This window comes from Panthera leo, chromosome A1 (assembly GCF_018350215.1).
Source record: "Panthera leo isolate Ple1 chromosome A1, P.leo_Ple1_pat1.1, whole genome shotgun sequence".
Taxonomy (NCBI): Eukaryota; Metazoa; Chordata; class Mammalia; order Carnivora; family Felidae; genus Panthera; species Panthera leo.
In genome coordinates this window covers 36,134,168-36,157,981 of record NC_056679.1, presented here as the reverse complement: position 1 = coordinate 36,157,981, position 23,814 = coordinate 36,134,168, and the positions used below count along the sequence as shown (strand labels likewise).

The following is a 23,814-nucleotide window of genomic DNA, read 5'->3' as shown; positions in this document are numbered from 1 at the left end:
ATGAAGATTCTATCGCATTAGAGAATAGAGTGATGACAAAATGAGATGAGAAAAACCAGTAACAAAGTGGTGAGGCAGGAGGTTTACTTTAGTAGGAAAGGGCCTTTTTGAGGCCTGTCGAGATTGTGTGGCCTTGGCATTGGAGGCAGAGAACACAGAGAGACCCTCTGTAGATGCAAGGAGAGGAAATGCAGCAAGGTGTCAGACTAAGCCTGAGGCTTAGGAAGAATGCTAGGAGGAAATGACAATGAACAAAGCAGCCACCTGGAAAGCAGCCCCTTAGTCCTGTGCTACACAAGTAAGATGAGCGTCCAGAGAAAAAATATGCAACACAGCAAAACGGCCAAAGAAAAAAGAAAGAGGGAAAAAAAAAATCATGCCTATATCCAGCACATTTATACCTAGGCCATCAAGGTTTGCGTGATTACCAATGATATAGTCATTCATTCATTCATTCATTCATTCATACAAATTTTTATGGCTCTATTATTACATGCTTCATGCTGTGCAACGTGCCGCACAAAGATGACAAAATAAAATCCTGTCCTTCCGGGCTGGGTAAGGAAGACTGACAATTAAGCCATCAGAATCAAAACCATGTGATCGAGTGCTATAGCACAGAATATAGCACAGAATATAGGATGCTGTGGGAACTGGAGAGGAGGAGAGAATGACTTTTTTCCTACAGTGATAGAGAAGGCTGGAAAATACTTCACTGACTGTGTCTTTAAGGGGTGAATAGGAAAGCTAAGACATAGAAGTATAGGACAGAATGCTGAGGTGTAGAAACTGCAGTTGGTCCATAATTGTCAAAACCCAGGTTGCCTGTGGGATAGGGTGGGGGTGGGGGGTGAAGCTAAAGAGGTGGGCAGAGGCCTGTTTATGAAAAACCTGTGTCATGATAAAGAGGCTTGATTTTATGTTTTAAGAAAACCAGACCAAGTAAAGGATTGCAAACAAAAAAAAATATGACCAATACTCATTAATGGACTATCCAATAGCCATTTTCATGAAAACATTTTTTTAACGTTTATTTATTTTTGAGAGACAGAGAACGAGTAGGAGAGGGGCAGAGACAGAGAGAGAGAAGGAGACACAGAATCCGAAGCAGGTTCCAGGCTCCAAGCTGTCAGCACAGAGCCTGACATGGGGCTCGAACTCATGAACCACGAGATCATGACCTGAGCCAAAGCCGGATGTTTAACCTACTGAGCCACCCAGGCGCCCCTCCAATAACCATTTTCAAATTCCTTCTTCCTTGCTCATTTCTCTCTCTAGAAGCTGGGGAAAAAAAAAAAAAAAAAGAAAAAAAATATATAGATTCATCTTTCTGGTCTCCCTTGAAGCTGATTTGCTCCTAGGACACAGTTCTGGTCAATGTGACATAGGAGGAGGTCTCCTGAGTAGACTTCTAGGGAAGATTTTTTCCTCCTGGATAAAAGCAGAAAGGCATGAAAGAGAAACTCCTCACCACTCTGGCCATACCCTTCCTTCTTGTCTTTTAATTCTTAGGCCTGAGAACAGGATGCCTGGTGCCTTTTGAAAGACCTAGAGAATCACAGATACATCAGCCAAATGCCCTACAATTTGGACCTGCTCATCTGATCCCCAAACCAGAAGCACCCAATTTTTTATGGTTACATGAACAATATTCTTATGGCTTAAGCCACTGTCAGCTGGAGTTTTCTGTAATATGCGGTCCAAAGCATTCCTAACTGTTATAGAGAGTGATTTATTAAGAATTCCTCAAATGTGGTATTTATGAGCTAAATTAAACTTATTCTAGAATTTACCAAAGACTCTAAATCAGTATTCTACCAGCTGGTAAGCAGCTTTGCAAAAAGGGTCTACTACTTACGTGTTACAGATGCTTGAAAGTCCTACTTCCTTTAGAATCAGTATATCAATGACATTATGTTGGATTGGTCATAGTTCTTATTCACCATGACTCTTACTCTTTAATGATACAAGACTATTAGTTTTATCATTATCGATTTAATTTGTTTTGCATTCTTTGGTTACGCTTACAGTGTAGGCTTATTTTAAGGTGATCTTTAATTTTCCAAATACTTGACTCTAGGTCATGCATGCTTTGTGGTTCAAATAGAACTCAACTGTGTTGCTACTGATAAGCCAGTAACTCTCACCAAAAACTTGTTTGTGCAAGGATACCTGTACAAAGTGATGAGCTACTCCTGCTCTTGTGATTTTTTTTTTAACATTCAAATGCCATCAGGGTGTCACAATACAACATACAATGACATAAGCTTACATATGAAAAATCATATTTGTATTCTTTTCCTATCATATAAGCAATTCGTATGTGTTATGAAATACAAATGTTTCCTAGCTCCCTCTTTTCCCCATTCATAGCAATCTTTATACAGTAGCCAGGTTTTGGCTTTACATTTTCCTAGAATGCTTCTCTACAACTGCTCCCACTGGGGCCACCCACTGGGACCACCCAAGAGTACTGCCAATCACTACTTAGAACCCTGACCCATAGTCCACTTCCCTGAGGCCACCATGTTTCTTTGGTCTCTACCATACTGTGCAGGTATATGCAAATTTCTCTATAGAGTGCTAGCAGGAAAAGAATAATGTTCTAGCTAACATAAAACATTTTATTTTCGTATCAAAAGCAAGGGCACCAGAGACATCTACCTTTGCAAGGAGGTCAGTCTTCCTTCATAGCCTGCCTCTCCTGCTTATGGGATAAGTCATGCCTTCTTCTTCAGTTCTCTCCATCTGCAACTCCACTCTCTTCTCCTGGGAACAGACCACATCTTTACATAATCAGAAACCCCATTTTCTGGTTCCTTCCCCCTTCCCTTTTATACAATACCCCAAATATATGCTAATGTCAGGTGATTAGGGTTTGATTCCATCTCCATGTGTGAAAGTGAATATAGATTTTTCTATTCTGAGTACCTGTTCTACTTTGTTGGGGGTGTCTTCGCTTGAAACATGCAGATAATAATAGTAGCCACTCTCAGAGACTGGCTGGGAGGATTAAGTGATAGCTCACAGTTTATAACAGTGACTGGCACATAGAAATCACTGCAGAGGAGTTTGTATTGAAAAATAATGTGGGAGTTCCTTTGCCTAGTGTATCTGATTAAGATGTGTATATCTTCTAATGACTAGTTTCTTTCTGAAATAGAATAATCGAGTCCTATGCCAGGGCTATTAGTTTGTTTAAATAAATAAGTACTAAGATTCAAATAGTACTAGTCTGGAAAATACAAATGCAGGGGGAAAAACGGAGACTGGGAAAGGTCATTGGATTATTTTTAAAACAACATAAAAAGAAAATAGCGAAACAACAGAATAGGAAATATAGTAAGAAAACATATTATGGAAGAACAAAGAGAAAAGAGGAAGAAAATCAAGTTGTTTGTTCCATTAAGCAAGCCTCAGAGTTAATGAATCTAGTTTCCTGTGGATTATGGCCAGGAGAAAATGAACAGTTTAGGTAACAGCCAATCCTCACTGGATGCAGAGGTCCAGAAAATTGCCAAGGCAATAGCAGCTATTTATGACATTGTGGGAAGAGCGGATATTGGGACTTTCTTTTTATTAAGCAGCTGAGACAATGGCAGGATACTATCAAGTGGTGGAGGTGAGGAACAGAGCATGTCCAAAACTCAGCAGAAGTGTAGCCAACAGCAACACAAATGTCAGGGATGCTCTAAGTGCTTCTTGAGTTCAGTTGTGTTGAACTATAAAAGAGATGTAAAAACAGTGCAAAGAAATATGGGAACTAAAAGAGAAACAGAAGGAGAGACTCTGTGCTTTATAGCCTCTCTAAAGATGGGACATGGTTTTTAGTGCCAAAACCAAAGTTGGCTTCCAATCTGAACCATATGTCATTGGGTAAGTTACTTCAATACTGTGAACCTCAGTTTCCTCACCTGCAAAAAAAAAAAAAAAAAAAAAAAAAAAAAGGATATTAGAGAGTTGTTATGTGTGAGTGAAATAATGTTATGTTGTCCCTGCCTGCTTTAGAGCAAGTACTCTCTCCCCTTTTCCATAACTAATTGAGAAACCTATTTTATAGAGGAAAATTAGCATACTAAAAAATTAGAAAAAGCATGAAACAACAAACATTTTTAATGATATTGGTTTGTGTTTGGAGACAATGAAAAATGTAAAAGCACTGAAAGGGATCTGAGATTCAGATCAGTTCCTTAAGAAATCAAAGAATTAAATCACCAAGCACATGCTGTGTATATTTGTAATTTAGGCCAATCAGAGAATAAAATTGGCTTTATACTTATTATATCCAGCTCAAACTTAGATATCCTGTTTCCTAAATTATAGCTTTACTTGAATATCTCACAGACGTCTCAAACTTTGCATGTTCAAAACTGATCTCGTGGGTGCCTCAATACAGAGATCTCTATAGGGACCTCCCAGAACAATACATGGCACCACATTCACTTAATTCAAACACCAAACCTAAGAGGTTTCCTTGATTCATCCTTTCCTTTAGCTCGTACACCCTTTTCATCCTGCCTCCAAAATCTGCCCATTATTCTTCATGTCTATTGCCAGCCTCTGCTCCAAGCCAGTACCTCTCTCTACTCAGCTTCTGATGTCCAGTCTTGCTTGCTTACAGTCCGTTCTATACACAGCCATGAGAACGATCTTTTAAACACATAAATCAGATGATGCCGTTTGGAGCCTAAAAGCCTTCAATAGATTCTCTTAAACTTAAGAGTGAAATTTCACTCCTTTCCAGAGCCTACAAAGCCCAAAATGATCTGGCCCATGACGACTGCTCCACTTCATCTCACCTCACTTTCCAACAGGCTCACGGACCTTTAACAGTTTCTAGAACATTCCACGCTTGTTCTGATCGCTGGGCTTTTGTATTTGCTGTTTCCTTTGTCTGGAAAGCTTTCCCCCAGCTCCTGACATAGTTGACCCCACCCTGCCTTTAGTTCTCAGACAAGCCTTTTCTGAACATCCAATGTAAACAATTCCTCCTTTTCACTTTCAATCACTATCACACCTTGTAATTATTTATTGATTTATTGCTTTAGCTTTTACTTATCTATCTCTCTCACTAGAATTTGGGCTTTGTCTGGGTAGAGACTGTGTTTGTTCTATACTGTGTTATATCTCTTACATTCACTGGCACTTATTAGATGCTCAAAAACTATTTGTGAAATGAATGAATGTTTCGTATATGTCCTTTATTTCTCTTTCTGTAAATGTATATGTGCGGGTATATACATTTACGCTTATACTCACTGCATCAAAAAAAAAAAAAAGTTAAGTCCCTGTGAGAGTGCAATCAAAAGTTTTTCTCCTTTTAATTTTCCCATCATTTTTTAAATATTTGCATTTTGTTGTTTCTGTGGTTATTCAAGCCAAACATGAAGATTACTTTCTCCCACAGTAATTAGCTCCTTCTGGGAAAACTTTTTAGAAAGATTCTTTGTGGTCTTGCCCAATCTGAGCCCTGGACTTATGTAAATTTTTTTTTTTTTTTTTTTTTTTTTTTTTTTTTGCCCTTTATATTTCATCTCAACTGGCAAAATACTGATTGACAGCTTAAAATCCATGTCCCTCTCTTGGAGTGGGAATTGATATAGGGATTAGGAAACCCCAGAACAGGGTAAGAAATCCAACTGCCTGCTACAAATTTGAAGTCCAAGAGAACATCCAGGCCAGATGGTTTAAACGTGCCTTGTTACTAATAACTTAGTATAAAGAAGATAATAAGTCCCTTGCTAGATAGCATGTTTCAAATGGTTTTAGAGATGGGAATTAAGGCAATAAAAACCAGGTGAATAAACCAATTTTTCTTGTTGAAAATGCAGGTGGTACTTTCAAGCGCAGCTGCTATATTTTAAGGGAAGATGATTAGTAATATGTTTCCCGAATTTTATTATTTTGAAACTTGCTTCTGCTTTGCAAAAATTTGAGACCTTACACAAATGCAAGATATTATGATAATTAATATCATTAACACTGACATTTTCATTTGTATTAGTTGTCAATTGCTGTGTAACAAATTGTTCCTGAAACTTGGTTGGTTAAAGCTACAATATTTATTATCTCAATTTCTGTAGGTCAGGAATCTGGGCATGGCTTAATTAGGACCTTTGTTCAGATTCTCTCACAGGCTGCAATCAAGGTGTTCGCTGCAGAAATCTCAACGCTCCAGGAGGGAAGGCTCCACTTCCCTGCTCACTCACGTGGTTGTTGGTGGGCAGGATTCGGTTCTACATTGGGCTATTCCTCATTCCTGGTATTGTGGGCTTTTCATCAGGCAGTTCATGTGGCAGCTTGCTGCATCAGAGCATGAGAGCGAGGGAGCAAGAAAGAGTGCTATTAAGACTGAAATCAAAGTCTTGTAAAATCTACTGTCCAAGTGGCATCCTATCACTTTTGCTATATCCTATTTGTTAGAAGCAAGTCACAAGGTCTATACTACACACAAAGGAAGGAGATTCTATAAGGGAGTAAACAGCAGGAGACAGGGATTGTTAGAACCACTTGAGAAGCAGGTGATTATATCATTCTTGCTTTTGGTATGCCGAAGCAATGTCAGCTTGTACTTAAGAAAACAAGTTTTGAAATTGGGGAAAAGAGATTGAATCCCAGATGTGTTATTTGTAAGCCAAATGGCTGGACAAGTTGCTTAACTTCTGTAAATGTCCATTTCCTAATCTCTAAAAATCTTTCCATAGGATCAGAAGAAGAATTCAATGAGATATCAAAGTAGAGCACTTAGCACAGCATTTGACAATCAGTAAGTGCTCAATGAGTATTATTGATTATTATCAGTATAAAATGAGACCATACAAGTGGCAGGGCCATCAATATTTAGGATTGATATGCGAAAAGCCCAAAACCTAAAATGATGTTGATTATCTCAATATAAGCTGTACATTTGATCCTGAACAATGTGGGAGTTAGGGAGCTGGCCCCTCGTGCAGTCAAAAACCCACATATAACTTTTGACTCCCCCAAAACTTAACTAGTAGCCTATTGTTGGCTGGAAGCCTTACTGATAACATAAGGACATATGACTATTAACACGTATTTTGTATCTGTATTATATACTGCATTCTTATCATAAAGTAAGCTAGAGAAAAGAATGTTATTAAGAAAATCATTTGGAAGAGAAATTGCATTTATAATACTACACTGTATTTATAAAAAAAAATCTGCATATAAGTGGATCTGCATTTCAAACCCATGTTGTTCAAAGGTTAACTGTATTAGATAAACAATCCATCATTAGGTTCCTGGGTTCTACCTCCAAAATGTACTTTCAATTTATAGGCCTCTTTCTTTCTCCTTGGACACATTCTCTTGCCATATCCTCCTAATTAGCCTCCCCAGTTCCTCTCTTTAAGGTCCTCCACTAAAGCTCCCTGCAGCAACCAAGGTGATCTTTAAAATACTTTCAAAGACTAAATCACTCTCCAGCTTTAACAACTTTCAATGGCTTCTCATTTCACATGAAATTCAAGTATTTTAATGTGATCGACAAGAACCTCCCTATTTTTCCAACTCATCTCCCACTTTACTTGCCTTTTATACTCAGCTGTCCTGGATTTCCTTTGGGTCCTTGAACTTGTCAAATTCTTGCATGCCTCCGGGTCTTTGCACATGCTGTTTCCTTTGCCTGAACCACTCTTCCTCACACACTTCATCTAGCTGACTCTGGTCATCCTTCAAGTCACAGCACATATTACTTTCTCACAACAGCCTCTGCCACTTCCCTCCTCCAATTCAAAGAGGGCTTTCCCATTATTATTTCTAGTATCTTGCTCTTTTCCTTCACAGTTTCTAATTTTATATTCTAGGTGATTGTATGTTTAACGTCTGTCTCTTGTGAGAGGGCTGAAACTGTGTCTGTTTTATTTACTATTTCATATTCAAGTCTAAGACAATACCTGACTCATAGTAGGTATTTATTTTTTAACATTAATTCTACATACTTTGAGGAAGACTTAAATATACAAAGGAAGCGTGCAATGTTAGAAAGATAATGTGAACAATATTCGTGGCTCATCTAATGGAGAATTCAACGTGCTTTCAGGAAACTGAAGATACTTAAATGTTGCTCCCCAGTTTCTATCAATAATCTTCTAAAAATAAACATCTCCATTTGACACGAACAGACACATTTAAAATAAGTGTGTAATTCAGAAGAGCTGGCCATTTTCAGATTGCTTATGTGCCAGGAAATATGCGGTCAACAAAAAAATACCAGAGAGGTGGAGGCAAAGACTGTCCGGATCTGCGTGGCCGAAATGAGTATCACTTCAATAGGTAGCAATTCGTGAAGAAAAAGGTATCCTTGGAAAGCAGTAGCACTGAAAGATGGCAGGTCACAAATCTGGTGATGGGGAATAAGATGTATAGTAAGGCCCATTTTCCCCAGCATTGTATTTAAGGTCAAAAGAAGATCTCAATACTTGAACTGCAGCATATTTCCTAATACTAAATCTCCTTACTTGTAACACCTCACCTTACCTTCAATGAGTATCCACAGTTAAAAGAAGCATCTAGACTTTCTACATTTCAGGACACCTCTATGCATCAGAAAACAGCTTTCTCCCTCTCCCATTCCACTGTAAGGTATACTATGTATTTTAAAAATTAAGTATCTAAAGACTCAGAGTAGTCTCATTTTTTATTTTATTTTATTTTTAGCTGAAATAATGTTACTGATTTTTTAAATATAGTCAGTATCTTTTAGAGATATATACGATACTTACACATGAAACAATATTTGGGAATTGTTTCAAATGATTTAGGGCAATGGTGGGGACTGCAGGTTTAGAAAAAACAAGATAGATAATTATTGAACCTGGATGATAATATAGGGAGGTTCATTATACTATTCTACTTATTTTTACTTGTTTGAAATTGTTAATAATCAAAATTTAGAAAGAATGCTCACAAAATATCTTTACAACCTCCTAGATTTGATGCTCCCAATCCCATCGTAGGTTACAATGCCGACCATACTGCCCTTAAAACCCTCATCATGGAGAAGAGAGGGAAACAAACCAGAAGAGACTCTTAACAATAGAGAACAAACTGAAGGTTGATGGAGGGAGGTGAGTGAGGGGTGGGCTGGATGGGTGATGGGAACTAAGGAGGGCACTTGTTGTGACGAGCACTGGCTGTTGTATGTAAGTGATGAATCACTGAATTCTACTTCTGAAACCTATATTGCCGTGTATGTTAACTATAATTCAAATGAAAACAACAAAAACCCTCATCATTGAGGTCTGGTTCAGACTGCTACTATTGGATCCTGACTCCACCATTTAACAGCAGACATTGTTGGTACATGCTGAGAGAAGCAGCATAACCTTTCTGTGACTCAGTTTCCTTTTCTGTAAAATGGGGAGAAAAATGCCAATCTCAAACTACTGTGAAGGTACAGTGAAATCACAAATGTTAAATGCAGTCTGGCATATAATAAGTGCTTATTCCGCTAATAATGACAATCATATTTAAATTAATTCAATTGATTATTTACTGAGGACTTACTCTCTGTGGGGCACTATTCTAAAGGTAGCTGTTATTATTCTCAGATTTAGCTATCAGCTAAAAATACACAGAAACACTGCATAAGAGGAGAAATTTGCAGAAACTGAAGAGTTGGAATGAAAGAGGGAAAGCAATGAAGAATCAGAATGAGGGAATAAGAAATAAAGTCATGGGTGCTGGTTTAACTATGTTTTCCTCCTTTGTCCCCATCCCTTTAAGCAATAGGGAAGAGATAAGAGGACATCTTTGGTTTCTGAAGGACATAAGACTCCATGGGCAGACGATGTCCTTTGAGGGTCCTCCTTATAATGGATAAGAATACAATTGCCTGGTTAATTAAAAGAAAAAAAATCTATTCGCTGGGAACCCTTATCCATTCAGTAAGGACAAACCCAGGAGAATTTTTATCTCAAGCTCAAAACCTTAGGGGAAAAGATTCATGAGGATTTGATATGCATTTGTTTTTCAGGCCGCATCTAAAGGAAAAAAAACAAACAAACCCTTACCTGGTCATGCATCTGTGTTGCTTACTTACCCAGTGCCACTGTGGCTTGAGAAAGACTCAGAAGCAAGGGCAGGAAGGAAGTTTGTCCAAGGATAAAGTTTCACTGACGTGTTAAGTGCCATACTTCTCCTTTTGCAGCTGCCTGGTGCTGTTCCTGCTTGCTAGTTCTCCCTGACCTCTGCCTCTGGTCAGGGACCACAGACCCCATGGTGTCCCAGCCCTGATGTGAATCCTCCTCACTTCCTTGTCTCTGCTGCCTGCTCGTCCCCTGGCCCACCTGCTCGGGTCCCGCAGCCCTCCTGGCCTGGAGCTGTCCACCTCTCTGCTCTCCAGGTCAGCAGCTTTGTGCACCTGCTGCCACTTCATGCCTCTGTGCTGTCAAGAAAAAGCAAGAGCAGGAATTGTGACCTTGGGGACTAAGACTCTTAAGAGTAAAAGAATTATTGGGAGTTGTATTACACACTAGAATGGGAGACAGGTACAGAAGAAAAACTTTTTGCGGGGGACAGCATGTGAGTTTTTTTTAGTATGGAAATTTTGTTTAGGAATTCTTTTAGAGTGTATTTGAAAGACTTCAAAAAATTAAAACTCTTACATAAGTCTCAATTACGTTATCTAATTCAGGATGAATGCAGACGATCCGGGTTCAGATCGGGAGTCGGGCCCCCTCTTCCCTCACCATGTGGTTATCTGACAAAATAAGTTGCCCACCATATTCTTTTAAGTCATTTCTTCTTTTATGATGTGTGTCAACATCTGAATTAAAGTCTATTTGTTTTTTTAAAATTTCCTCTTTTCTTTATTTCATTTTTAAGCTTACAGCTAGGGAGAGAAGGAGAATCATACCACAGTATGATTCTAATCTAACGGCATTTGTAGCAATTACAGGGGAGAATTGGAAACTCAGTTTCGCTGATGTGATCTTTTAAAAATTGCTGTAAGTTTTCTAGAATAACTGATGCTCTCCAGTGACTTTTTTTTTTTTTTTTTTTTGGTAATTTGGGTGTAGGGGAGTAGTGGGAGTTGGCAGAATGTCCACATTGAGAATCCTGGGGGGTGGGAGGGGGGCGGATAGGAATTGGCAGAATCCAGTTATCTCTCTGAGCACTCAGTGTTGCACGGTAACTCTTTACACATCCCTTGCTGACTTCCTGCTGACATCACCAGATCAGTCTTTGTGGACATTTGCCACTCTCCTAGACACTTCTCAACCCCTCACCGCTTTTTGAGACCATCAGGGCTGTGGAAGGTGAGCTTCTCCAGCTTTCCTCGTTCCCACTGTGATGCTCTGTATATGTATCATCTCCGTGAAAACGCCAATATATGTGTTGGGGGCTGGCAGGCAAGAATGTTGCAAAAATACTAGCAGTGGTATTTTCTAGTGGGGGAAATTATAAGGGATTGCTACGTTCTTCTTAAAATCTCTATCCTCTGCAAATTGTCAGGAAAGGACAGTTCATGATATTTGGATCAGAAGAAAACTGTTTGTAAATGACTGAAAGAAATCTTTTTTCTCTCCCTTTCAATTTTTCTCCCCTTTTAGTCCTTCTGGCACCCCCCTCATTCCTTTGAAGAGAGCCAATATCAATTTTAGAGAAACAGTGGGAGAAAACATTTATTTTGGAGACCTCAGAAGAAATAGTTCTTTGTCTTCAGCCCAGTATTTACAGTTTCCTCCCAGTTTCTGTCTGTAGCCACAAGACGGTCTCCATTTTTATCCCTAACCGTCTAGTCTTGTCCCTTGTCCCTTTTCCAGACTCTGTGCCTCCTAGAAGTGCCTAGTCTTACCCAATCCCTCACCCTTTCCTGACCTCTGTTAGCCCTTCCCATGCCTTCTAGATCCATGAATTCTGGATCCACGATCAGCAAAATCCTCTGGTTCTCCACCTTCTGGAATGTACCTGGCTGTTCCCTGAGGATACCACTCCCTGGCAACCTTCACACACTCCTCTCATCTCAGGACCAGAAGGAAAGCATAAAATGCTCCTCATTTCCATACCCAAGCCATTTCTCTTCCTACCAAGCCCAGATCTTTTGAGTCTCCTGCCTTCTTATTTGCCACATTTTCTTCTGTTTCTTGGCTGTCAAATGTTGACTTCCTTCCTAGAGTCCTCTCATAGAAGATTTTGGTTCACTGTCTTCCCCGCCCTTATAGCTGTCATTATTCTCAGAGATGTTTGACCTCACAAGGCTGACACATCTGGTCTCTCTGGTCTTGGCCCCTCCAATTCCAGTACATTTTTTCCACACTTCACTTCAGCCATCTTCACCCATGGCGATGACCCTAGTCATCACCAGTGATGGCACCCCCTCTGAAACTGCACTTTCACTACTCTACTTCTCAAATACCACCTCCTATCTTTCCAGCTCACTTGTTCCTCTACCCATGGTTCTAACATATGTCAGTAACCACTTTCTACTATTCATCATTCCTTTTCTGTTTTCACATCCCTGTTTCCCAGATTAGATTTCATGGTCCATCGCTCCCCGGCAACCGCCCTCAACCAACTTGTCCCTCTGATGAAGATATCACATTCACCTGTCAAAACTCCAACTTGTTTGAACACATGCCTGCATCAAAGTTGCTAAACGATGCTAGGAAAATGACACTCAGGACTTCTGCAGTGACCGGTGGCATCCTGATCATTATTACAGACCCCAAACAAGCACCCGACAGTACCCAGCAATCCTATCACATTTCTCTACTGAGTGTATTTTCCTATGGTGTGAAACCACTCTCACACCTTCCCACACCTCTTCTTACTCCCTCAGCCCAGCTTTCCTCACTCTTCTTTGATAAAAGAGAATTAAGACCTCTTTCTTCTTCCTAATGCCAAAGAGAAAAACCTACCTACTCCTCATGTTCTCTGTCTTCCTGTATTTCCTCTTCCTCTTCCTACCTTCCTCTTCTTGTGTCTTGGCTGCCATCTCTTCTCTCCTTCTCAAAGACTTCACCCCTTTGAATTATTTCCTCTCACTTCAACATTATCAGTCTCTCTCTACAGGAAGATTCCCATCGGCACACCAGACGAGCTTGGCTGTCCTATTTAAAGCAACAACCTCCTTTTACCCAACATTTCCTTTTTGCTTTCTCATTACTTCCCCTTTGCTTTTCTCTGCAAAATATCACCAGATGGGTTCTACGCTTTGTTTCTACTTCTTTATTCTCATTTTTTTCTTCAAATAATTTCAGTCTGGCTTCTGCCTCCACCATTCTACTTCAGTGTCTGCTGTGTGTCTGAAATTTACTTGTCCAAGGCATCCTCCACCCCTTGAAATCATCTGTTTTCCAGTCTTCACAGTTCACATAGTGGAAACATTGTCTTTCCATAAGCTCAAGCCAGACATGTAAGGGACATTTTTTTTCCCATCTTGTTTCTTCTTCTTCCTCACTTAATGGGTTTATGCTTCCACCCCTGGCCAACTCCAGTCTATTTTGCACGAAACAGCCTGGAAGGTAATCTGTTTAACTGCAAATTGCATGTTTTAGCACACCTTTTAATGGCATCCATTATACATGCAATACACTCCTAATCACCTTACCTCCAACTCTTAAAGGCACAGCCCAGATGTCAGTCTCTCCCGATTAGCGATTAGCGTTCTTCACTCCACCCCCAAGTCTGAATCAATTGCCCTTCCATAGCTTCTGGGCAGCCAGATCTCTCTCCCCCACTCCCCACCTGCTCCTCCCCTACTACTCTACCCCACTCCCTTCTACCTCTCGTAATGCTGCAAATTCTTTCAGAGCTGGGAATATGCTTATTGTGTTCATGATGATATCCCAAGCTTCTAGCACAGTGTCTAGCAGGTAGGGTTTCCTTGATAATAATTATAAATAGATGAATGACTCTCCCTACTTTATATGTCTCTCCCTTGTAACTGTCATAGTTCACATTTAACATCTCTCTGGTAGACCCACATGCAATTGATAAAGAATCCTCTTACTCATTTAAGTGAATTTTTTTTTTTTGTCAATACAGGTTTATTGACCATTATTTGATGAACACAAGACAAATAAAATAAGCAATTTCTGCAGTCTGTAGAAGATTCAGAGACATGAAAAGGTTCTGTGAGGAAATTTTCTCCTATAGGGCCAGCCATGATAATTACATGTGGAATGATGACAGATATGAGGGACCTTCAGCATCATGTTGCTGATCACACAAAGATCTATCCCAAGGGTCTACATTAAGGGAAGAGAAACAGCAAAAAAATAAACTAAAATAAGTAAAATGAAATAAAATAAAATAATAAAAAACAGGAACAACTAGGAGTAAAAATTTTCAACACAACAGTTTTTCCTCCTAGGTATAGCTTAAAATTAATCCAAAGCTAGGGTCACTTGGGTGGCTCAGTCAGTTAAGTGTCTGACTTCAGCTAAGGTCATGATTTCATGGTTCATGAGTTTGAGTCCTGAGTCAAGTTCTGTGCTGACAGCTCAGAGCCTGGAGCCTGCTTGGGATTCTATGTCTCCTTCTCTCTGCCCCTCCCCCACTCATGCTCTGTCTCTCTCAAAAATAAGCATACATTAAAAATTTTTTTTTTAATTAATCCAAAGCTCAGTGTAAAGTATGTTTCATTTGAATTCTCTGGAACTTTATTGTTTTCAAAACACCTGCAATATATATTAAAGAAGGTAAAGTTTATTTTGTTTTAATTAATTTATTCATTCAATAAATGTTCATTGAGATCTTCCATGTGTAAAGTACTGGCCCAGGTACCAGAAATACTCAAAGAAAAAGACCCTGAGGGTATCTGCCTTCATTGAGTTTACGTTTGAATTCAAAGACAGACATTGAACAACTAATTATGTAATTCAATTTTTACTTATAATTGTGACAAGAGCTCTAAATAAGAAACTAAGAAACTATGAAAACACATAAAGTAAATAATCTCCATTGGCCCTTCCATATGCATCTCTACTTTTCCTGCTCTGCTCTGTGGCCTGGGAAGCTGACCTCTCTGGGCCACACCCATGAGTTTCCTTGCTGTCTGGCTTCCCTTGGGGTTCAGCAGAAGATAAGAGGGCAGAAGGGGATCAAGGTCAGGGTAATTACTTCCTGGCTCCCTCCCAGCACACCATGGGGAAGCAGTAGTTGCATTGCTCTCTTCAGGTCCTGGGGACTAGTTCCTTTTCTGGTCACTCAGGCCTAGGGACAGTCACAGCTCTCATGTATCAGTCCAGCATTCCTCACCAACCCCGGTGGGCTCCCCTTAACCCTGCATGCATCTGTGCGAATCATCTCCTTGTTGAGCCCAACAGTTTTCCAGTTTGTGTGTGCTACCTATTTCCTTTTGTCATCCTGACTAACACAGAGCAGAGAGCTGGGGAATCTGATCTAATTTAGACAGAAGGGCTAAGGACCATGAAGACTTCCTAAAACAAGTCATATTTAAGCTGAGTGCTGAGAGATGTTATTTTCCTGGCAGGTCCTTCTTACACCTCCTCTTTTCTCTCTGCATCAACCTAGAAACATCCACATGTCCAGAGGAGAGTAATAGTATATGTCATCAATTGTTCTTTTCTTTATCCCTTTTTTTCCACTGCCCTCCCTCAACCCTAGCAGTAAACACTTTCTCTTTCTGGTTTCTCTAGGATGGCCTCTCCTTGATATCTTTATGTCCTCTGAGAGCTTTCCTTCTTCCTTACTCTTCTTCTCCAATCTTTCATGTCCTGCCAATATCCCTAAAATATGTGCACCCTCCCCAATGTGACCCACAATGTGACAAGAATATGTCTTCTCTCTCACTGCTCCTATGTATTCAGCCACGTGAGATACTCGCTGTTTCGTGCCTTTGTTCACAGTTTTTCTTCTTCTGGATCATCCTAACCTCATCTGTCCCCCCTGTTGAAATCCTATTCAGTTTAAATGCCACCCCTCCACAAAGCCCTCCTAAAGGTCTCAGCAGGAAGTATTCACTTCCATTATTTTTTTTGTTCCCATAAATACTTTTTAACCTTTCTTGTGCTTCCCACATGATTTATAGTTTTGATATTTGTGGAAATGTCTTATTTCTCTCCCATGATTATCACCTCTGAGAAGGCAGGGACTAGTCTGTCTATGGAACATCTACAACAATGCATCTAACGCAATGCCAGCACGTAGTAGGAGCCCTATGGCTCCTTCAGTATCCATTTATACATATTTTATCTTCTATATTATAGAAAATCATTCTGAGGTTATTCCCTTATACAACAAAATAAATGAAAGCATTAGTGTGCTCTCTTTGTATGTGGTCCTTGGCGTGGTTACTTTCATAATACACTTTTTTATTGCAATGTAATTAAGTTGTACAGTTAAACCAAACATAGCTAAGGGAAACAGAGCTAAGAATATTGCCTCCAGTTACAACTTGGAAGGCCTGATTTTCTCCCTCTATTTCCAGTCTTTTAACGTTTGAGAATCAGTCATGCCAAAATATTTATCATCTCAGGAAAAATAAAATGAAAATCTTTTAAGGGCCTCCAGATACTGTATAGCTGCATGGAGCTAGACAAGTAAGAATGGGGCATAGACAGATTAACTGAGGGGGAAATGACAATATGTGTCCCAAAGCTTCATGTTCCACACTTCAAATGGAGATTTCTAAAAGTTCTCTCCTCCAGGAGGTTTTTGTTATGTCTATTGTTTTGTTTGATAATGTTGGAAGATGAGGAATTGGGGATTTTAACTCTAAAGGAAAAAAAAAAAACTTGAATTCTATGTAGTCTGTGTAATTAGATTTGGTTTTAAATGGTAGTTCCTTTATTTTAAAGATATATTTAAAATAAAGTGCTAACAATACCATGTATTAATCCCTCAGTAACTCTTTTAACCTTATAACCAGCTCCAATGCAGATATTGTCCCCATTTTATAGATGAGGAGATAGAGACTCAAGTTATTAATTGCCTGACTGTCCTGTTCCGGGGTACCGTTGTCAGATGACAGCTCTTCCTTGGGCCAGTGCTCATGTTCTTAGACACTATTCATCCCTTCTCCTGCCTTTATCACTGGAGTGAATGCACATTTGCTGGGCCATCCTCTGTCTATGCTACTAATGTTTTACAATTCTCTGAAACCTATATTGCGTCAGAAAGCCTTCCTTAGGGAGGACAGCTGCACAGAGAGCTACAGAAGAGATAGACCAGCCAGAAACACGGCAGGGAAATGGATGCATCCAGAACGGACTAGCCCTATACGGAGTCTGACATGGCTTCCTTCGCCTTCTAAGCCACCAATGGCTGGGAAATGAGTCTGATAATTTTCTGGGAAGGAGAGTCTATGGGAGGACAATAGAAGGACTTTATGCCCTGCACACATAAGTAAGCATGCTCTGAGAGCATATATCATCTTCTATTTTAAAAATCGCTCCTGTGAAACTGGGTTTTAAGGCTGTTGGGTGGCAGATTTTTTACATTGCTTTCAGTGCATATTTGAATACACCCCCCCACCCCCTCCCAGTTGTTATATAAGTTGTTTAAACCTCAAAAGCCTCAAAGACACAGAGGCTGGAGAAAAATATTTTTTATTGAATTGAAGCGGTATTTTTTTTTTTAATCGAGAAAGCAGCCATCTAAGTGGTTTTTCCTATTTTCTATCTCACATATAACAAAACACCTCAACAGTAGCATGAGAGACAGTATTCAGAAAGCAATTCCAAACACATTAAAAGACCTGCTTTGGAAAAATGAGTCAAGTGAGTTTTTTCCCTTTAAAGGCCACAAAAAAGAAACACCCTTCTAACAGGGTGTTGGGTTGAAAAGGGGATAAGAGGGGGAACACAATATCTCATCTAAAATCTTGCAGGCAAGAGCGTTTATTACTGCAGGAAGCAGACGGTGAGCCTAGCTTATAAATGAGATCCTGCAGACAAGGGAGATGTATCTTGCTGAAGTATTACTGTATGGAACGAACCTTTAAAGCTTGGACTCTGAAGGCATAAACCATCGTCAAATAAATCTAAACCGATGTATTCATTTTTAATAAAAGAAAATGTGACATAGCATGGCCACAATAATATGTAATTTCATCCTTGCATTTCAATTCTCAAGGGTTATTTAATTCTCCTTAAAACATTCCAGAGAGCTGCAAGGGGTTAGATGAAAATAAATATTCTCACCTAGAATGATATTCATTTCATCAGCATTTTCCCTGCCATGGAAAAACAATAGTAGAATGCTCAGATATGAAGGTCCATCCATGGTTTATCTATATAATAATTTTAAACATCCAGTTTGACACATAAATTGTTAGAAAAGGGGATGGTTAATTAAAAAAAAAAAGAAAAAACTATTTAAAGGCCTTTTATTGGGATATTTAAATTTCCAGCCAAGAAGATAACTCCCACAGGAAAGACATAAATATTAATTGTGAAAAATAAAGAGATTTGAACAGACATGGGATTATTTTATTAAAAGTGGCTCTCAGTATGAATAATCTATGGGTTAATTGCAGTCCTGAAACAAATAACTGACAAAGTTGTTTTTAAAAAAATGTTTTCCTTAATGTGACATTAGGTTTTTGACCTCAGCTTTTTGTCTCTCTGTTTTCTCTTCCATTTTTCCTTGTTGCCTTCCTTCCCTGCTGTGTTCCAGTATGATTTAAGTTAGTTATATTAAAGACACATAAGCAAGTTGGTAAATGAAATAGAAATAAAAATTACTTGAATATGAGAACTTTACTACAATCCTCTATAAAACTGTTGACTCTTTCTGTCACTGACAATGCAGCTGGGTGAGTTTTATGGTGACCCAAGCAATGTTAGGCTTTTTTCAATGACCAGAATCATTAGTTACATCCCCTCTACCAAGGCCCAACATATTGGAGAAAATTCTAGTTTCTATTATATAACTGTATTTAACGTAAGAATGACTTTTTAAAAAAGTTTTTATTTATTTATTTATTTGAGAGAGACAGTGCTTGGGGGAGAGGGGCAGAGAGGGAGGGAGAGAGAATCTCAAGCAGGCTCTGCACTGTCCGCACAGAGCCCGACTGGGGGCTCGATCTCATAAACCATGAGATCATGACCTGAACAGAGATCAAGAGTCAGACACTTAACTGACTGTGCCACCGAGGCACCCTGAGAATACCTTTCATGAAGCTCATATTGTTCAAAGAGACAGATACAATTAATCTAGTAATTAATGAGTTTGATTCAAAAAAATAAACTCTGGGTGCAATTCAAGAAATGCTGACTTTCAGGATATAGTGTCTAAAACTTTAGTTTTCATGTTGAAGAGAACCTTAAAAAGTTAAGGAGAAAAAAGGCTGGCAGCTTCTGCAAAAGTCAAACATAGAATTACTGTATCACATAGGAATTCTGCTTCCTGGTATCTATCCAAAAGAACTGAAAACAGGTACTCCAAAAATACATGTACATGCATGTTCATATCAGCACTATTTCTAATAGCCAAAAGGTGGAAATAGCCCAAATGTCCATCAGTGGATGAATGGATAAACAAATTGTAGTATATAAACATGGTGGAATATTATTCAGCTATAAAAAGGAATAAAGTACTGATTCATGCTACAGTGTGGATGGGAAAGCCTTGAAAACTTTATGCTAAGTTACAAAAGCCAGAAGCAAGAGGTCACATATTGTATGATTCCATCTATATGAAATATCCATAGAATATGGGGTCCATCCATAAAAACAGATGTGGACTGGTGGTTTCCAGGGGCTGGGAATGAGAAGCAAATGCTTAATATACACAGGATGATGAAAATGTCTTGGAACTAGATACAGGTGGTGGTTTCCAATGTGGTGAATTTTCTAAATGCCACTGAAATGTTCACTTTAAAGAGGTTAACATAATGTTGTGTGAATTTCACCTCAGAAAAGAGAAAGAAAGAAAAGAGAAAAGAAAAGAAAAGAAAAGAAAAGAAAAGGAAAGAAAAAAAAGGCTTCCCCCCCGCCTAAAGTTAAGGAATGAAAACTGAAAGCCACTGAAATTGTAGCTCAGAAAAATATGGTCAGGAAGCATCGGGTAGTCAGAATTTGATGTCAATGAACATGTGATGAAACCAGGAAACAGAAAAAAGGGAACCCAATGGCAAATATATTATGAACAAAAAAACTTCTGCAGAAACATTCTTAAAAGAAGCAAGCCCTCTCTAGAGCAAACTTAGAGGAAGTTCTTTTTAAATGAATAAAATGTAAATAGTAGAATGTTTTTTAAAACATATATATTTGTTTTAAAGTTCATTTATTTATTTTGAGGGGGAGAGGGGCAGACAGAGAGGGAGAGAGAGAGAATCCTAAGCAAGCTCCACACTGTCAGCAGGGAGCCCAATGCAGGGCTCGAACCCACGAACTGTGAGATCATGACCTGAGCTGAAATGAAGAGGCAGATGCTTTACAGTATGAGCCACCCGGGCACCCCTAAAATGTATATTTTTGAACCAATTACCTAGTAAAGGTTCTAACTTAATTGTTTTGGTTAATAATAAATAACTCATTTATAGTTTATTAAATGATATAATTATCATCAAATGTATGGTATATTTCTAAGAGTTTAAATATGCTCCCTCAGTCCTATATACACTAGGGTTTTGGTTTGTATAAATCATTTTCTGAAAGTTATGCAAAGGAAAAGTTCAGTCTATCTTTGGTCTGTTAAAAAAAATCTGGGCAGGTTACATTTAAATATTTTTAGCATACGAAACAAAGAACTATCAGAATAAGGGGTGTGGAGCAGTTCTTAAGTACAAAAAGAAGACTAAAGACGTCCACATGTTGGGTCTGAGTTATAGAGATGGCATGATACAGTCATTTCAAATAATTTTAATGATTAGGGTAAGTTAATCTGAAAAAAGGAGAAAAGCAGTTTGAAAAAATGGAGACCATGTTGAGTACAATACAGTAGGATAAGAGAGCAGATAGGAAAAAGAAATGGAAAGTGTTCAGGAAGCAATTACTCGCTATCCCAGGGTTCTGTGAATGATCTAACAGTAGGTGCCCTGGGAGTGGAAAGGGGCCACTGTGAGTAAATAGGACCTGAGGGAAGTAATCAGAGATAAGAATAACGAGTATCAGAGGCACAAGATACAGAATAGAGAGAGAGGATGACAAAGTTTACAGCCCGAACTTCAAAGACCTGGCACAATAAGAAAGAAAGCTAAAGCTGACGACTGAATAAAGGATCTGTTAGCAAATATTATGAAAATGTAAGATGATGGAATACAAGCTCACTGAAGGAGGCAGGGAGGGCGTGTGACAGAAAACCCAGGGATGATGCGCAAAAACCAGTAACATTATCAAAAGCATAAATGAATTTTAGCCTTCATGTTCAAATGCGTAGGTAGGAAAGGCGAGTAGGTGTCGTGGTTCAGAACCTCATTCTCCGAAGAAACAATTTTGGAAAAGCATGGTCTCATTTTGACTGAAAAATAGGTAGTCACTGGCAATTAAGGATATGCTGGGGCCTGAGTTTCTCTTCTAGAAGTTTCAAGGAGATGCGTTAACAGAAACCAAAACAGAGAAACTTAGAGCCTTTCCCAAAACTGACCGGGTATTTGGGAAAATGCCAGGCAAATAGCACAAAGAAAAATAACCACAGGGGAAGAAAATAACTAATAAAAATGATGAAAGAAATCATTTATTATCCTATATCACATTTTGAAACAAACGTGGCAATCAAGGAGCATATTTAACTATTTGAATTCTACCAGAAGCAGATCTATCACCTCACAACCCATTTAAAAATATTTGTATTTATGCATAAATATTGGTATCAAGCCAGGTGTTTTGTCATAATTACTGTTAATGACTCTTCCAAATGTCAGATGATATGGTTTTACATTTAATTTTGTCTCTTTCCAGCTCTGTCGCTTAATATTTGTAAGTTCAGTCTACTTCTCTGTGGGAAGGAGCTTACGACACCTGCTGTATAGGCCACTTGGCATTGAAAGGATGGCGTAGGATAATGTTGTGATGAACTCTGCAGTTGGTGAAACACTTTATTAACATTAATTTTGTTGTCACTAGTATTATTATTTATCATTAGTGGTCACATCGCCAGTATGCCCCAGGCAACATGGAAAGGGGGGGAAGAAAAGGTTATGGCTAAAAACTATACAAAGCTTATTTGGTATAGATGTAACATGATGCTAGAGAGAATAACAAGCTCACTTTTTTCCTACGGAACTGTTTTAATTAAATACTATATTTTATTAACAACCATACTTCTGTTAAAAATGCGGAAAGATGCACGTTAAAAAATGATTCACACAGAAATTAGTCCAGTGTAATTAGTGTGAATGATCAAAACACCAGCATATAAGAGCACATGTCCCCTATTATAAAAACCAGGTGTTTAAATAAGATAAAACCACCTCCTGAATCAAGAGGGGATTTGAGTTGAGTTATGCTTTTCAAATATAGAAAAGATTGTTTCTAATTGCTTTTTACATAGGTACCAAATTTGTGTGCATTATAAAAATGTTTCAAAAAGAAGTTATCAATGTGATGTGAGCATCTGTATGCATTTCAGCCACTCTCAATATATCTTTGGCCCTGACTAAGGAAGGGAATTTAAATATCAATCTAGTATAGAATAATAGAAGGGAGAATGCTAACCAAAATGGAAGGAGAACATATTTTTTTTCCCGAATCCTGAGTTTAGCATAGAAATTTCTGCATAGATTTTGAATCCTGGGAAGGTCGTGGAAAGATGGAACAAGGTCCTGAAAAAGGCAGAAAGTGACCGGCTCAAGAGACAGGTGGTGGTCTAAAAAGAAGGGAACAGCTGGGCCTCTGAGACCAGGGGAAAGGGACGGAGTGCAGGGGCAAGCACAAACAGTTTATAAATAGGGGGGTCAGGATTTAAGAAAGGTCATGCTCAACGGCCTCAATTTTCTTGATTAATTGGAAGGCAAGATTATCTTCTGAGAGTGGGGCAGGCAGGGGCAGGTGGGGGAGCTAAAATTAAAAGCAAAACCAAATGAAACATTAGTCATTGTCACAGATCCAGGAATGGGATTAACCCCAAGATATGTGAAACTTTTTTTTTTTTTTTACATCTTTTCCCAAAGATGTAAAAGATCGCAATCTAGCATCCTAACTCTTTCACATGACTGTCAGATTATCCACTAGTGGTTGATGTGACTTCCCCACTTTCTCTCAGACATATTCTCCATTAAGTTGCTAAAGACACATAGCAACTTTTTGTGTTTTGCTCTGGTTGAAAACTGATGCATTAATCTCCAATTGTCCCAGGCTATACATGATTGCAAAAACTGCTTCTCATCAGATTAAGAGCAGTCATTTCCAGGGCCCTAGGCATGAGGCTGTCTCTTAGCAGTAACATGATTATGAAACCTTAGTTCCTACTAAATATCTTCATCTCTGAAGATAATCTTCTGGAGAAAATGCCTGCCATCTCTACTCTAATTACTACAGGGTTCCAAAGGAAGCTGTCTGAGGGTGAAGTCAGTTTGCTCTACTCTTTACATGTGCCAGGAAACAACTTCAAGATCTTGTCCCTTCCTTTTTACCAAAAAAGTTGTCAGATAAAGAAAAGTTTGAGTATCGTCCAACAAAGCTCACCTATCTGATTAGCCATAATAAGCATCTTTTCACATGTTAATGATTGACAAAGTTTCTGTCCTTGGCCCAAACTCTAATAGGGCTTTTTCTCTGAGCTCTTTTCAACTAGGTCTCGACTTTTGGGCTTCTGCGTTCATGTCTGCATTGTCCAATTTCAGCAAGAATCCTGCTAAGTCACTTTAGCCAGACACTCTCATCCTCTATACTTGTCACCCTCAATAGCTAATCTCATTTTCCACCATCTCCCAAG

At 38.9% G+C, this 23,814-nt stretch overlaps 1 long non-coding RNA gene across 2 annotated transcripts; it reads right to left on the bottom strand.

Moving 5' to 3' along the window:
* Positions 1-1,255: 1,255 nt before the first annotated feature.
* Positions 1,256-10,115, bottom strand: LOC122199136. Of its 2 annotated transcripts, none has more exons than XR_006193359.1 (5): positions 10,038-10,115; positions 8,237-8,365; positions 6,210-6,303; positions 2,665-2,769; positions 1,256-1,281 (listed from the first exon to the last, which is right to left on the bottom strand). It is a non-coding gene; the product is annotated as an uncharacterized LOC122199136 (long non-coding RNA). The 2 variants fall into 2 exon arrangements; XR_006193358.1 differs by lacking the exon at positions 1,256-1,281 and adding an exon at positions 1,311-1,431.
* Positions 10,116-23,814: the final 13,699 nt, after the last annotated feature.